Below are 14,628 nucleotides of genomic sequence, written 5' to 3' on the forward strand. Positions count from 1 at the left end.
AAGCGGTCAGCAGAAAACCCAACACACGCTACGGCTGGACGCAGAAGACGAGCAAACCCAGAGCGCCGGGAGCGCCGGCGGAGGCAGGGAGCGGCAGCGCCCGCGTGCCCCGCCCGGCCGCTCCCGAGGACCGGGACGCCCCCCGGCTCCCCGGGGACTTTCCCGCGAGCAGGCGAAAGGCAGCACGAGCCAGGTTCCCCCTTCGGGCGGCCGCGGGGATTTAAGCCTGACCCCGCAGTGCCTCGGAGCCGGGCGGGGCGGCTGCCCACGGCCGCTGAGGGACAATAGGGCGAGCGCCGGGCTCGGACCGTCTCCCTGGGGGCTGCGGGAGACCCCCGCCCCCGCCGCCGCCGCCGCCCCGGGGCCCCCAGCGCAGCCCCGCGGCGGGAGGGGCGAACAGGCCTGAGACAGGCCGGGAGAGACCCCCGGGGCCCAGCGCGCCCGCTCCCCGCGCCCCCGGCAGCCGCTCGCCAGGCTGCGGCAGGGAGGCGAGGGAGAAAATGGCCACCTCGGCGCGAGCCCGCCCGCCCGGCGCAGAGGCTGCGGCGGAGACCCCCGGGCCGGGCCGGGCCGGGCCGGCCAAGCGGGAGGCTGCAGCCCACGGCGCGGGCGGGTCTTTGTCCCGCCGCCCGCCCGCAGCGAGCCCGGGCTCGGCGCACCCCCAGCCCGCGGGGGGCGGCAACTGCCCGGCGCCCCTCGCGCCGCACCCCGAGGGGCGGCCCCGCCCTGCGCGGCCCCTCACCTGCGGGCGCCGCACCCCCGAGTCCCCAGAGCTGGCGCCTCCCGCGCGGCTCCTCGCACACTCCCCGCTCCGCCCCCTCCTCGGGGCTCCTTTAGCGCCACCGCGCGACCCCCCTCCCGCTAGCCCCCGAACAAGGCCCGCCCCTGGCTCTACAACATCGCCTATTGGTTACTTCCCAAGTCCATCAAGGGAAGCCCGTCAGACCATTGGCTCACCTCGCAGCTTGTCTCCGGCCAGGTCCATGGCAACCTCTACAAGCCGCCATCCAAAACCCGCCTCCTCGGATCCGCCCACAGTCCTACCTGTCTCTCAAGGCCAAAGCCCACCCCCGGGGAGGGGGCTTCACGCCTATCAGTCACACCGGTGGGCCGCAGAGAGCCCGCCTGAGCCGCGCCAGCAGGGTAGTGTGCGCTGGTCTCTTGGCCAAAGCTTGAGAGCAGCGTGGGGTGGCGCGTGAGAAGGGCTGTAACGCCTGCGGCCGGGCGAGGGCTGAGCGCTGTCCGGCGCCGTGCGGGGGAGGCGATGGCGCCAGCAACCCCTGCGGGCAACTGCGTGGAGCATCCCCGCCTGGTGCAGGGAACCGCATGCAACGCCCCATCCCCGCCCCCTGCGGGGAACTGCATGGAGAATTCTCCCCCACCCCCGCTTCCCCGCCTGGTGCAGGGAACCGCATGCAACGCCCCATCCCCGCCCCCTGCGGGGAACTGCATGGAGAACTCTCCGCCACCCCCGCTTCCCCGCCTGGTGCAGGGAACTGCATGGAGAACTCTCCCCCACCCTCGCTTCCGCGCCTGGTCCAGGGAACTGCATGCAACGCCGCATCCCCTCCACCTGCAGGAACTGCATGGAGAAACATCACCCTCCCATCCTCTCCTCCTGCAGGGAACTGCAAGCAATGCCTCCATCCTCTTACAGGGAACTGCATGGAGCATCCCCAGCCCTTGTAGGGATCTGTATGCAGTGCCCCATTCTGCCCCCGCCCTGCAGAGCACTCACCCCACGTCCCTACCTGCTGCAGGGAACTGCATGAAATGCCCCAAACCCCTGCCCCCTGTGGGGATCTGCATGGAACATCCCTGCATATTGCAGGGAACTGCATGCAACACCACTTATCCCCACGCTGTGCAGGGAAGTGCATGCTATACCCCCTATCCCCACCCTCTGCAGATTGCAGCGTACTATACCTACACCTACACTAGCCTCACTCCCTGCAATTATCTGCATACTGCCCCTCACCCAGCCAGGGGCATGCAATACCCAGTTCTGTCCTCCCCACCCCATGCTGCATAGACATGCATGCATGAATCCACCAATAGTACATTCGTGCCTGGTACTTCTCATGTAAATGTATTCAAAACCCACTGTGAGACAGAGGTCCATTTGTGGTTCACTACTTGGTGTCACCAACTCATGGGAGGCATAAGAGATGCACTACACCAGAAGTATCCAATATACTCCCCGAACAGGGCAGTGGAGTGTGGCAAAATGTGGCTCAGGAGAGCCGCTCAGCTGGGGTGACCCTTTGACCAATCCATGCACATGTCCCACCACATGGTGAGACAAGCACGTAGCAGAGTGAGCTCCTCCAGCCCCAGCCGGCTTCAGCCCGGAGCGGCTTGCATGGGTCCAGTGAGTAATCTTGTGGGAAAGAGGTAGCCTGGCTCAGGAGGCCTCTGGCCATGGATTAAATTTCTTCTGGACCCCACTGCACTACACATCGTATACTGGTGTCATGATATTTGTTTAAAGATTACTTATATCATTTAAAATTTAATAACACTTGTAATTGCTGTCACTGTGAAATGTTTAAGCACTCTGTAGATGAAATTATGCGTACTCTGATATTACATCCTGGAGACAATAAACTGACAAAGGAGACAAAACAGGTTTCTTCTATGTATAGAGAAAAGAAAATATGGTGACAGATGCTCTGTCCAGACCAACTCGTGCTGGTCTGTGAGGGGTGGAAGAGGTAACCAGTGAGTATCATAGCAGGTTGCGGGAAAGAAATCCGTTTGCATTTTAGCAAACACCAACAGGGAAGGAAACCAGCAAGGAACTTCCTTCACCACCAGACTCCATGGCGCCTTCCTCACAGCTTGAGTGAATTTTACTTTATCTTCCACAAAATTCATTTCAAGTGTTCACTGGAATAGAAAAGACAGGGACAAAGAACCCCAAGTCACCTTTCACCAGGAAGACAAAGGGACTCAGCACTTTGGACTGGGTGGGTTATCTGGACCAGAGCAGTGGTCTGCTACCTTGGTCCAAGGTAGATTGGTAAGGAGCTCTCTTGGACACAGACTGTTTCTTGTTTTGTTAAGTCAGCGTTTAGGAAGCTTTTTATTTATTTATTTATTTTTTGCTTTTAATTGCTTATAACCATTTCTGATTCTGTCTTTGAGCCTGAATTTATTCTTTAAAATCCTATCTCCTTCCGTTCATAGGCTTGTTTTACTTTAAACCAACTCAGTAATGTGTTTAATTTAGTGAAGGGCAACTCCAGTTAATGTGGCAAGCTCCGGGATATCTTTAAGGGAACAAATAAAACATGATCTCTCTGCAGGGTCCAGGAAGGGGCTGGACATTTTAGGGCAGACTGGGGAAAATTCAGGGCTGTGGGGGCATTGGGGTCATCTTGCCGGGGTAAGCAGGTGCCCGAGTGTGGCAGTCATGTCACATGGAGGCCACTGGGATCAGAATTGCTGAGTCAGAGCTGCTTAGTGTACAGACGTACCCGGCAAGGTCGTATGCTGAATGGACATGTCCCGCCAGGAGAGCTACAGTAACAGCACATTTTGAGGCACTTAGCAGGCACTGGCGGGACTCCGTCCTGGTTGCACACCTAAGCCACTCCTCCATTCAGGTACATGCAGTCTCCACCCCCTCGGTGCATGTATCCACTCCTACCTCTCCAACACTCTTTAACTCAGCATGCGTCCTCCACTGCCAGCCTGCGTAGGTTGATCTGGTGCCATTTGCTCTTCTGAGCTCAAGGTCTGGATTGGGAGAAGGATTTATTTTACAGACTGGTTTTATTCTGCGGGTTGCAATAGATTCACAGACGTGAAAACAGCATTGCAATGATCCAGTCTGACCAGGGGCAACTGATGAGGAAGGACATGGGGGACACCGGACATGTGACTGCCCCACACATGTGACTCCTCCTCATGCCACCCCTAGCCCGAGGGAGGGCCAGGACAATGCCCCCTCTGACTCAGGCCCTGCCCTACTTCTCCTCACGTCTTCCCTGCCTCTTCTCTGGCCCTGCCCCACTCCCTACCTGCCTCTTCCCTAAGTTCCCCCCCCTGGAGCAACACAACTTGGCGGACTAGTGGGGGCCTGGTGCCAACAGCAGGGGTCAGGCCCCTCCTTCACACTCACCAGCAACAGCAGGAGGAAGCGGAGCCACACAGCCCTAGCTCATTCTGCTCCCCGGCCGCGATGCTCCACATCCAGAGGATGGTGCCAACCCCGACCCCATGATGCAGCCAGGAGAGCAAAGCTGTGTTGCTCCACTTCTTCCTGCTATTGCCAGTGAGTGCAGGGTTGTCTGGCTTCTGCTGTGGGAGCCAGGCCCCATCCACTAGCCCCCAGGCCACCCAGAGGCTCTGCCTCATTGCCCTTCCCACCCATGGCATTGGGAGGAGTCACTGCCCTCTTGGGCCCCTCCATGCCTCGCCCCTGAGTCTGACCTCCTGTATAACATAGGCCATAGAACTTCCCCACAAGAATTCCTTTTGAATTACAGCACATGTTGGAAAAACATTCACAGCTGACAAAATTGCCAGTGATATAGCAGCCACCATGACCCCTCGGAAACAATTCCCACAAGTAGTTGCCCTCAGTATTAACGACGCATACCTCATTTCCTGTCTGAATTTGTCTAGCATCATAATCCAGCCATTGGATTGTTCTAACGTTGCTGGAGGGAAGAGCTTGTCTTCAAAGATTGGTTCCCCACAGAGATAGTCACAGGCTGCAAGCAAATCACCCCTTAAGGTTCTTTTTGTTAAATTAACTGTATTGAGCTCCCTCAGTCTCCCTATAAGGCAGGATTTCTAATCCTTTAATCATCTTTGTGGCTGTTCTCTGAACCCTCTCTAGTTTAACAGCAGCCTGCTCGAATTGGACAGAACCCTGCAGTAGCAGTTGCCATTAAAACCAAACAAACAGGTAAAGTAACCTCTTCATTTCCATTTGACACTCCCATGTGTATGTATCCAAGAACCGCCCTAGCTTTTTTTGGTATTTGATTACCCCCTATGACCTCAAACTTTTCTTCAGAGTCACTTCATCACAACTTAGACCCCCACCCTGCAAGAATGGCTTGCCTTTTTGTTCATGGGTATAGCCATATTAAAATGTATATTGTTTGCTTGCACCAACCTTGCCAAGCAATCCAGCTCACTCAGTGTCACTGACCTATCCTCTTTGTTATTTGCCACTCCACCAATTTTTGTGTCACCTGCAAACTTTACCAGTAGTGATTTTATCTTTTCTTTCAGATCACTGACAAAAATGTTAAATAGCACAGGGCCAAAACAGTCTGCACAGAAGCCCTGTAGAAACACCTGCTTGATGAAGATTCCGGGTTTACAATTCCATTTTCAGATCTTACAGTTGGCCCTGTTTAATCACTTTGTGTGCTCTATTAACTTCATATTTCAGACAAAAGGGAGGAAACTCATGATTCAGGTTGGGCAAGCATCCTTTATTTTGTCCCATATCCCTAACCCAACTTTCACCTGGAAGCCCAAAACTCCTCACCACAGATTACTCCACTATGAGCTTCAGAGAGCTCCTGCCCATTGTCTCACACACTCTACACACTTCTCCAAGAATCTTCACTCACCAGCACAACTGAGCACCAGACCAAGCCTTCCTCTGCGTTAGTTAGCCTCTGCCTGCTTGCCTGTGGGAAAATAGAGAGACTCGGGGGTTGCCTAAACTAGAAGGGCTACAGCAGGTTAGGGTTAGAGTGATGGAGTTATACCTCTGTAGTGCATGTGTTGGGTAAAATCACTCTCTACCATTGGCATAATAAAACTACCTCCCCAAGAGGCAGTAGCTGTATTAGTGGAAGAAGCTCTTCCACCGATAAAGCACTGTCCACACCAGAGTAACTTACATCATTCCAGGAAGACAGCTTACTCACATTCTTAAGTATCGGAGGGGTAGCCGTGTTAGTCTGGATCTGTAACAGCAATGAAGGGTCCTGTGGCACCTTATAGACTAACAGAAAAGTTTTGAGCATGAGCTTTCGTGAGCACAGACTCACTTCATCAGATTCTGACGAAGTGAGTCTGTGCTCACGAAAGCTCATGCTCAAAACTTTTCTGTTAGTCTATAAGGTGCCACAGGACCCTTCGTTGCTGTCACATTCTTAAGTGACCTAAGTTATACCACAGAATGGGTAGTGTAGATAAGCCCTGAGTGAAAAGGACCATCCTAGTGAACCTCTAGCATTGAACATCATTGAGTGTCATGACTTAAAATTAAATGTATAAACTGGCAAGAATTTCCTTTACCCCTCCCCTAAAAAAGGGTCAGATTTATCTAGTGGTTGCAAAAGGTCACACAGAATCAGGACTTCTGGGTTCCATTTCAGTCTCTAACGTTGACTCACTGTGTGATGACCCTGAACAAGTTGCTTCATTTCTCAGTGCCTTAGTTTAGCTTTCTCAAAAAAAAAAATCTTATTATACCTACTCTGCATTTCAGTGGCTTGATTCCTGAACCGGGGTGATGAGAGGAGGTTCAGCAGGAGACAATTGTATGGGTGTCCCATGCCCAGGGAGGCCCCTAACACATCTGTATTAGAATGGAAGAGTGTTGAAATGGGCCAGGTGTGGGGACTTGGCCGATAGGAGACATTGGGTCCCCAAATTTCTCCCTGCTCATGAATGTGTACAAGTTGCTTGGGTATTCTCACAGGGCAGGTACTGGAGGAACTCAAAGAACTGCTAAAGCCAGGAAAAAGAAAGAGGCTGTTTTTATTTGCTTCTTTGTTTTGTTTGAAAAGCTTTGGGATCTGAACTCAGGGACTGGTAAGGAAGAAAATAAAAACACTCCCAACCAACAATCATTTAACAGTAAACATTTCTAGGGGAAAAGATTGAAAAGGAGGGAAGTATTTGAGCCTCATGATTAATAAACGCATTTTGCTGCCCTTGGAGAGGTAACACGCCGCAGGAAGATGAGACTGAATTTATTTCCTGAGTCATACTGCTCTCCAGTCCCATTCCATTTAATTATCCGATGTGTCAATAGGAAAGGGTCTGAAATATGAGGTGTTCTCCAGGGTGCCTTTTAGGTATTGGTGCCAGACATGAGCCACATTGTTTCACCGATCATATGGTTTAGTCCTGGTGACTTTACAAGTTTGCTAAATCAGGCATGGAAAGTTAGCATCTTACTCACAAAGGGGGGGTAGCACAAAAGTTCATTGGAGTGGCTGCCATAAAACTGAGGTCACGTCAGCAAAAATAGCTGCCTCTTCAGCAAAAGAGTCAAGATCAGAGCCACAGAGCTAGAGGCTTGACTTCCATATCTGACGGCAGCATGGGTATGCACTAGCAGTTGGGCTGAAAGCCATTACTTATTATGATAAGTATCATAATATCATGACATATCAAGACTATCAGATTCCAACATGGAAAGTCCAGAAATCAGAGCACCCGAGATGCGACCAGGACAGAGAACTGTGGGTGTTCTACATAGAGCAAGCTGGACACACAATATCCTGTCCGTTTAGCTGCTTCTCTTTTGAGGTAGGGAGCTATTGTTCTCTCCTCCCCTTCGCCTTTCTGGCATGTGCTGCTCACACTTGGAAGAAGCAGAGGTAGGAAGGCAGAGCTGTAAGCTGTAGTTTGCACCCTCAGTGCAAGAACTTAACACGTGTATTCCTTCACGTAAGCAGAAAGAGGAGGAGGATTCACAGTATTGACCAGAAAGTTGACCCTCGTTTTCTACTCAGTGTAGTGAACTCATCTATAGAATCATTTAAACATCTCTTTCTTCCTAGCCCAGTGAACCCATGAATTGGAGACCATTTCAGTACCGCCCCCCGCATTACCACTGGTGTAGGCCTCAGTTCTTATATTTCTGTCAGCTTGAGAGGTTGCAATTCACTGGGCCTGATTCCTAGATCATTTACACCAATGTAATATGGAGAATTATAACATTGGAAGGAACCTTGAGAGGTCAAGTCCCATCTCCTGCACTCATGGAGGCACCGAGCAACATCTAGACCATCTCTGGGAAGTTTCTGTCTAATGTGCCCTTAAAGCTTTCCAATGACGGAGACACCACAGCTTCCCATGGCTATTTTTCCCAGTATCTAACCACCCTGGCACTTAGGAAGCTCTTCCTAAATGTCCAAACTAAACTTCCCTTAATGCAGTTTAAACTAAGCTGAAAATTGTAAAGTTAATCCTGATTTAGTGGTAACAATGATCATCAATGGGAAGTGACAATACAAGGGTACAAAATATATAGCAATGACAGAGTAGGTCGCACTGGCAGTGGCAGGCACAATATTTAAAAGAAAAGGTAAACTTAAGTATAGTAAAAATCTTAAGTGGATCAAACAATGCCATCGTAGCTCTATGGCTGGAAACTCGATGCATGAATAACAGTATAGCAGTAAGAAAAGATGACCAACCACCTGACCAGAAGGGTGACAGTGATTGTGAAATAGGGAGATCAGAGAAGGTATGAAATCAAAATATTCTATAATAACGGGGGATTTCAACTATCTTGATATTTACTGGGTCCACGTCCACTCAGGACAAGATGCAGAGATAAAATTCCAGTGTTTGCTTCTTGAAACAGCTAGTTCGGTAACACACTAGTGCAGAGGCAACTCTTGATTTAGTTCGAAGTGTTGCAAAGGCTTTCATCCAAGAGGTGAATATAACTAAACCAGCCAGTAAGAGTGACCATAATTAAGTTTAATGTCCTTATGGGGGTGGGGGAGGTATCCAAGAAGCCTGCAACCGCAGCATTTAACTTCAAAAGAGAAACCACACGAAAAAGAGGAGCCTAGTTAAATGGAAATTACAAGGAACAGCGATAACAGTAAACTGCATGGATTAGGAAATGTTATTTATCCCTTAAAACAACACAAGAACAAGGGGCACCCAAGGAAATTAATAGGTAGGTTCAAATCAAACATAAGGAAGTACTTCTTCCCACAACTCAAAGTTAGATTAGCTAGAATGGCCAGGGACACAGCCCTATGCTCCAGATGTCCCTACACCCCTGACTGCCAGAAGCTGTGACAGGATGGATCACTCAGTAACTGCCCTGTTCTGTTCTCTCCCCCAGGCCAGGTAGACCATTGGTCTGACCAGTATGGTCATTTTCTTATGGGCAGGTCACATGGATGGGGACAAAAATAAGTAGCTCCTTCCACTCTGGGTCTATATAATACTTACCTCTAATCCCTCAGTCAGAGGTGCGTACTGCCCACCTGCCCCCAGCCTCTATGTGCCCCACAACACCCCTCTGAGACAGGGCTGAGCAGCAACCCAGGGTTGTGATCCAAATCCTACCTCATGCCCTCAGCCTGCTCTCGAACCCTGACCCCTGCCTCTTTAGGTAGTTTTTTTAGACCAATTCTGCTTGTTTCTTTGATTTTTTCTGGCCTTGGTTGGTAGGGCACAGCCTGCTCTGTCTCTCTTTTTGGAGTCTTGTGTGTTATCATTGTGAATTCTAAGAAACGTAGTTGTGCAACTGGCCAGCAAGAGAAATTGTTTTTTAATCAATCTTCTCTGGGTGTATGCCATAAACATGACACCTTAGTGCAGAAGAGAAGCCCTTTGAGTTACTAAAAGACCTCAACTCTCAAAGCTCAAATCTTTAGTCACATGAGCTGACCCATCAACGTCCAGGGACTCAGCACAGTTTTTGCCAACTCTCAGGATTTTGTCATGAATCTTATGATAATTATTGTTTTCCTTCAAGAGTCAAGCCCTCGTAGTAGTGGAAAAAGTTTCAGAATGTGTTCCCAGTGCACCCTAACGGCTCAAAAGGCAGAAAGCAAATAAAAATCTATAATTTTTTTTTCCAGAATCTGATAGTGTTAAAGCAAAGCTTGTGATTTTTGGTAAACCTAACTCAGGATTTTTGAACATGTGGATGTAACAATACAGGAATTGTTTGCATAAATGAGAACATATCCGTCAGCAGGGATTGCTCTGGTTATTACAGAACTACCTTACAGAAGGGAAGTTTTCCAGCGTTAGATGGCATCTCCTATTGAATCTCTGCAGAGTGCTTAACCGGAGATGATTCATCATTTTTTATTGCTGTAAGCTAAGTGCATTTGGCACAGCAGGCAGTTGCAGTATTGCCTTTATGACTGAATCTCCAGTTTGGAAGTCCGTCGAACAGCTTTTTAGAGATAAACTGCTGTCAGGTAACGCTTGCCATAGAAACCCAACATGTACAGTATGTTAACTTCGGTGATGGTATAAATCATTTCTGCCATCTGTGTCTGTTACAACGGACGCAGTCCTGCTCTGGACAGTCACCAGTCTGTTGTGAGTGGATGCAAATGAATCATAGAATCCTAGGTTTGGAAGGGACCTCATGAGGTCATCAAGTCTAGCCTCCTGCCCAAACCAGGATCATCCCCAACTAAATCATCCCAGCCAGGACTTTGTCAAGCTGGTACTTAAAAATCTCTAGGGATGGAGATTCCACTACCTCTCTAGTAACACATTCCAGTGCTTCACCGCCCTCTTGGTGAAATAATTTGTCCTAATATCCAACCTAGACCACCCCCAACTATAACTTAAGACCATTGCTCCTTGTTCTGCCATTCTCTCTCCATCCTCTTTAGAGCCCTGCTTCAGGAAGTTGAAGGCTGCTATCAAATCACCCCTCACTCTTCTCTTCTGCAAACTAAATAAGCCCAGATCCCTCAGCCTCTCCTCATAGGTGATATACTCCAGCCTTCTAATCATTTTGATTGCCCTATGCTGGACCCTTTCCAATGCATCCACATCCTTTCTATACTGGGAGGCCCAGAACTAGATGCAATACTCCAGATGTGGCCTCACCAGTGCCAAGTAGAGGGGAATAATAACTTCTGTAGATCTGCTGGAAATGTTCCTCCTAATACACCCCAATATGCCATTAGCCTTCTTGGATACTAGGGCACACTGTTGATTCATATCCAGCTTCTCATCCACTGTAATCCCAACACCTTTTCTGATGAACTGCTATTTAGCCAGTCGATCCTCAGCCTATAACAATGATTGGGATTCTTCCATCCCAAGTTCAGGACTCTGCACTTGTCCATGTTGACCATTATCAGATTTCTTTTGACCCAATGCTCAAGTCTGTCTAGGTTACGGTGGACCCTATCCCTACCCTCCAATGTATCTACCTATCACCCTAGCTTAGTGTCATCCACAAATTTGCTAAGGGTGCAATTCATCCCCTCGTCCATGTCATTAATAAAGATGTTGAACAATACCGGTTCTAGAACCAATCCTTGGAGCACTCCACCTGAAACTGACCGCTGAGCCATTGATCACTACCTGTTGGCCCCGATCATCTAACCAGCTTTCTACCCACCTGATAGTCCATTTATCAAATCCAGATTTCCTTAACTTGAGGGCATCGTAGGAGTATATTTTCTGCTGCATGCCAGATTGTGAAGACTGGATATGCAGAAGGTGCCTAACTAATATCACTGAATTTGGAAATAAAAGTTGTCTTTGACAGGTTTTTTGATATATCCTGAAGCTTGCACATGCTTTGGATTTAATGCATCCAAGCATACTGAGGGAGTTGGCAAGTATCATTGCAGAGACTTTGGCTATTATCTTTGAAAGCTCATGGTGATCGGGAGAGGTCCCAGATGACTGGAACAAGGCAAATATAGGGCCCATCTTTAAAAAAGGAAAGAAGGAGACCCCAAGGAACTATAGACTATTTAGCCTTTCCTTGGTCCCCAGAAACACCATGAAAGGGATCCTCAAGGAAGTGCTTCAGGAAGAGGGGGAAGTGATGAGGAATAGACAAAATGGATTCACCAAAGGGCAAGTCTTGACTGACCGATCTGATTAGCTTTTAGGATGAAGTCACTGGCTCTGTGGACATGGGGAAGTCGATGGATACGATGTAGCTTGACGTGATCAAAGCTGTTGGCACTTGAGTTCTGGGCACAGTCCGGGTGGACTCATGGAGACCATTCTCTCATGCTGCCACTGCTGTGGTCACTTCAGCTGGCTGCTGTGAGGATAGGCAGCCTGAAAACAGAGCACTCTGCAGGCACTGCAGCAATGAGGAGCAAGGAAGGAGCTTAGCTCGATGTCCCACTGCTGTTCCTTCCAGCAGCGGTTACTTAGCTGGAACTGCTTCAGCTGGGACCTTGTTTAAATAGAATATAAAGAAATTCCCCAACTTTGTTCTGGCCTTTTGCACGTGAAACCAAAGGGGGAGACTCAGGAGAGAAAGGAAACCCCCACATGAACACTCCCCAACATTGCTGCTGAACTTCAGTCATCACAAGGCATTACTGTCTGCTAGGTGACCCCATACAACCCTGGATGCTGGGAGCACACAGGACTCTTCACTGCTGTGAGATCTACAGAAGACAAATGCTATATGGGAGCTGGGTATTATTATTATTATTATTATTACAGCTACCCAGTGTACTAGCCTCAGGGACCCATGGCACTGCATGGAGATGTGTAAAGACACCCACAGTGAAATCTGACTTGAGCGCACACGTCAAAGAAATATGTCATCAACCTGGCAGCACCATGGCCTGTTAGGTGACCAAACATTTTCTATCGCTGAGGGCCAGGCTGCAGACTACACAGCTATTGATGGGTGCTGGGAGACGCAGCTGACATTTTTTAATATACACATACACGTCAGGAATTTTGTTTTTCCAGCGTCTCCCCTCACCCTCCTTTAATTTATTTTCTCTGTCAAGGTCTCAGAAGAGGCCAATTGCCTTCTCCAGCTGAATATAGGCAGGGCCTGTAATGCTTTAGCGCTGACTCTTTGCCAGCCCTTCTGGTAATCTTTTAAAAATGACGCTGGCTGCTGGCCAGACCGAGTGTGCTATGAAAATGCAGCTCTTGACAGAAGTGAAGCTATTGCGAGTGTCTGTGAGGCAGACAGGCTCAGCAGAATATTGCAATCCACAGTAGCAAGGTAGTCTATAAATAGCAATCGGCTGATGAACAATTACCTAGATGTCTGTCTTAGCTAAAGACCCCATTTAAAACCCCAGGAGATGTAGCTAGATTTATTAGCTTCGATAGCTAAAATGTCTCAACTCTAACTCAACATACAAGGGGATAAATCTGTCACATTCAGATCTTTCTCTCGCTCTCTCTCTTTAAACAAGGTTTTTCACAAGCGTCTGAAGAATAAAAAGGAAAAGTGTCGTGTATCAGAAATAGGGTTTATAAAAACCAGCTGCAGTTTCAGACTGGCAAGTCATGTTTTCCTCTTCCAAGGGCCAGGAGACAAAGGATTTACACATCAGAGCTCTAACAAAGGGTTTTCAAATCAGGAGCCTAAATGTAGTTCCCATAGGGTTGTAATTACCAAGAACAAAGTGATTTAGGAGCACATTAATAGACAATGGGATTTGTGCTCCTAACTCATATAGGTGCCTTGGAAAATCCCACCCCAATATGCCTACTCATGGATTTTGATGACTAATGATTCCATAGATTATTAGGCTAGAAGGGGTCATTGTAATCATCTCATCTGACCTCCTGTATACGTGGGCCTTAGGAGTTTCCCGAATTAATTCCTGTTTGAACTAAAGCAGACAGTTTAGAAAAAATGCGTTCGTTATTTTAAAATTATCAGCGATGGAGAAGCCACCACAACTCTCAAAAAGTCGTTCCACTGTTTAATTAGGGCCTTGCTTTTGAAAATCTTGGGTCTAGTCTACAATCTGACCTCGGGGGCTGATAAATAACAAGAAAGTAGGCAATTAACTGGGGAAAGAAAAACAAGGGAAAAGCTTGAGGGGACAGATCTGAGGGTGAAGCTGTGCTGTGTAAAGAGGCCTGGCCTGGCCCTCATGCTGAAAGCCTTCAGGAGGGGCAATTCCATGCGGGAGACTCTGGTTCTGTCTCGGCGGGGTTTGTTTGTATCATGTGCCTTCTTCTGTGCAAACCCAGATGATAGACACCCAGCACCAGGTGAAGGGACTGGGGCTAGTTACCCCATGGCAAGCCCCCTTTTGCATTTTGTGTGTATATATACTTGTGTAGCTAAGATACAGGGTGGCCTCATTCTGAATTCAACAGCCTCCATCATATCAACCAACAAGCAAAAGGACAAGTGCTGCTCTGCCAAGAGCCAGGGGATACGGCCTTTCAGCCGCACAGGTATCCTGGAAGACGCGGGGAAGCCCAGCAGCTCTGTGGCCCTCCAAGTGACGAACAAGTTGTTCAGTGCTACTCCTGATGCTGCAGGATCTGTGCTTCTAACTGGCTGGCTGGCTGGCTGCTTCTCCACTCTGGGCCTAACCTTAAGGGGCTGTGTTACTGGAGGACAGGGCAGGGCCTAGAGCACTCATTCCTCCAAGCACTTGCCCAAGGGCTTGCTGGGGCTGCGTCTCACAGAGTGGGAGTTTCCTAGCCATGTCCTTGATGGCTACAGAGCAGCTACTTGGGGTTCTGCAGAGAGGTCACAGGATCTCATTTGGGCGCTGCTCTCCTGGTAGCCTCCGAGAGTTGGGCACCCTGGGCTTGTGCCCACTGTGGCTCACAAGAGCTGTCCTGTAGCACTTTAAAGGCTGTTGGGGGAGGGCCCATCTCCAGATCTGAAGAGCTGGGGCAGAGTGGGAGTCTCCTAGCCACATCCTGTTGTGTCAGTCTTCAGAGTGCCACAGG

At 49.2% G+C, this 14,628-nt stretch overlaps 1 protein-coding gene and 1 long non-coding RNA gene across 5 annotated transcripts in view; both read right to left on the minus strand.

Annotated features, from left to right (window-relative positions):
- MYH10 (myosin heavy chain 10) overlaps positions 1-813 on the minus strand; it is a 112,325-nt gene extending 111,512 nt beyond the window's left edge. For all 4 annotated transcript variants that reach the window (XM_075014219.1, XM_075014218.1, XM_075014217.1 and 1 more), the window contains exon 1: positions 743-813. The gene's annotated coding sequence lies outside the window, so the exon portion shown is untranslated. The remainder of the gene's footprint in view (positions 1-742) is intronic.
- Positions 814-2,765: 1,952 nt separating this feature from the next.
- Positions 2,766-4,684, minus strand: LOC142023528 (uncharacterized). The gene is made up of 3 exons (XR_012648252.1): positions 4,607-4,684; positions 3,653-3,741; positions 2,766-2,889 (listed from the first exon to the last, which is right to left on the minus strand). It is a non-coding gene; the product is annotated as an uncharacterized LOC142023528 (long non-coding RNA).
- Positions 4,685-14,628: the final 9,944 nt, after the last annotated feature.

Source organism: Carettochelys insculpta, chromosome 20 (genome assembly GCF_033958435.1).
Source record: "Carettochelys insculpta isolate YL-2023 chromosome 20, ASM3395843v1, whole genome shotgun sequence".
In the NCBI taxonomy this organism is placed as follows: domain Eukaryota; kingdom Metazoa; phylum Chordata; order Testudines; family Carettochelyidae; genus Carettochelys; species Carettochelys insculpta.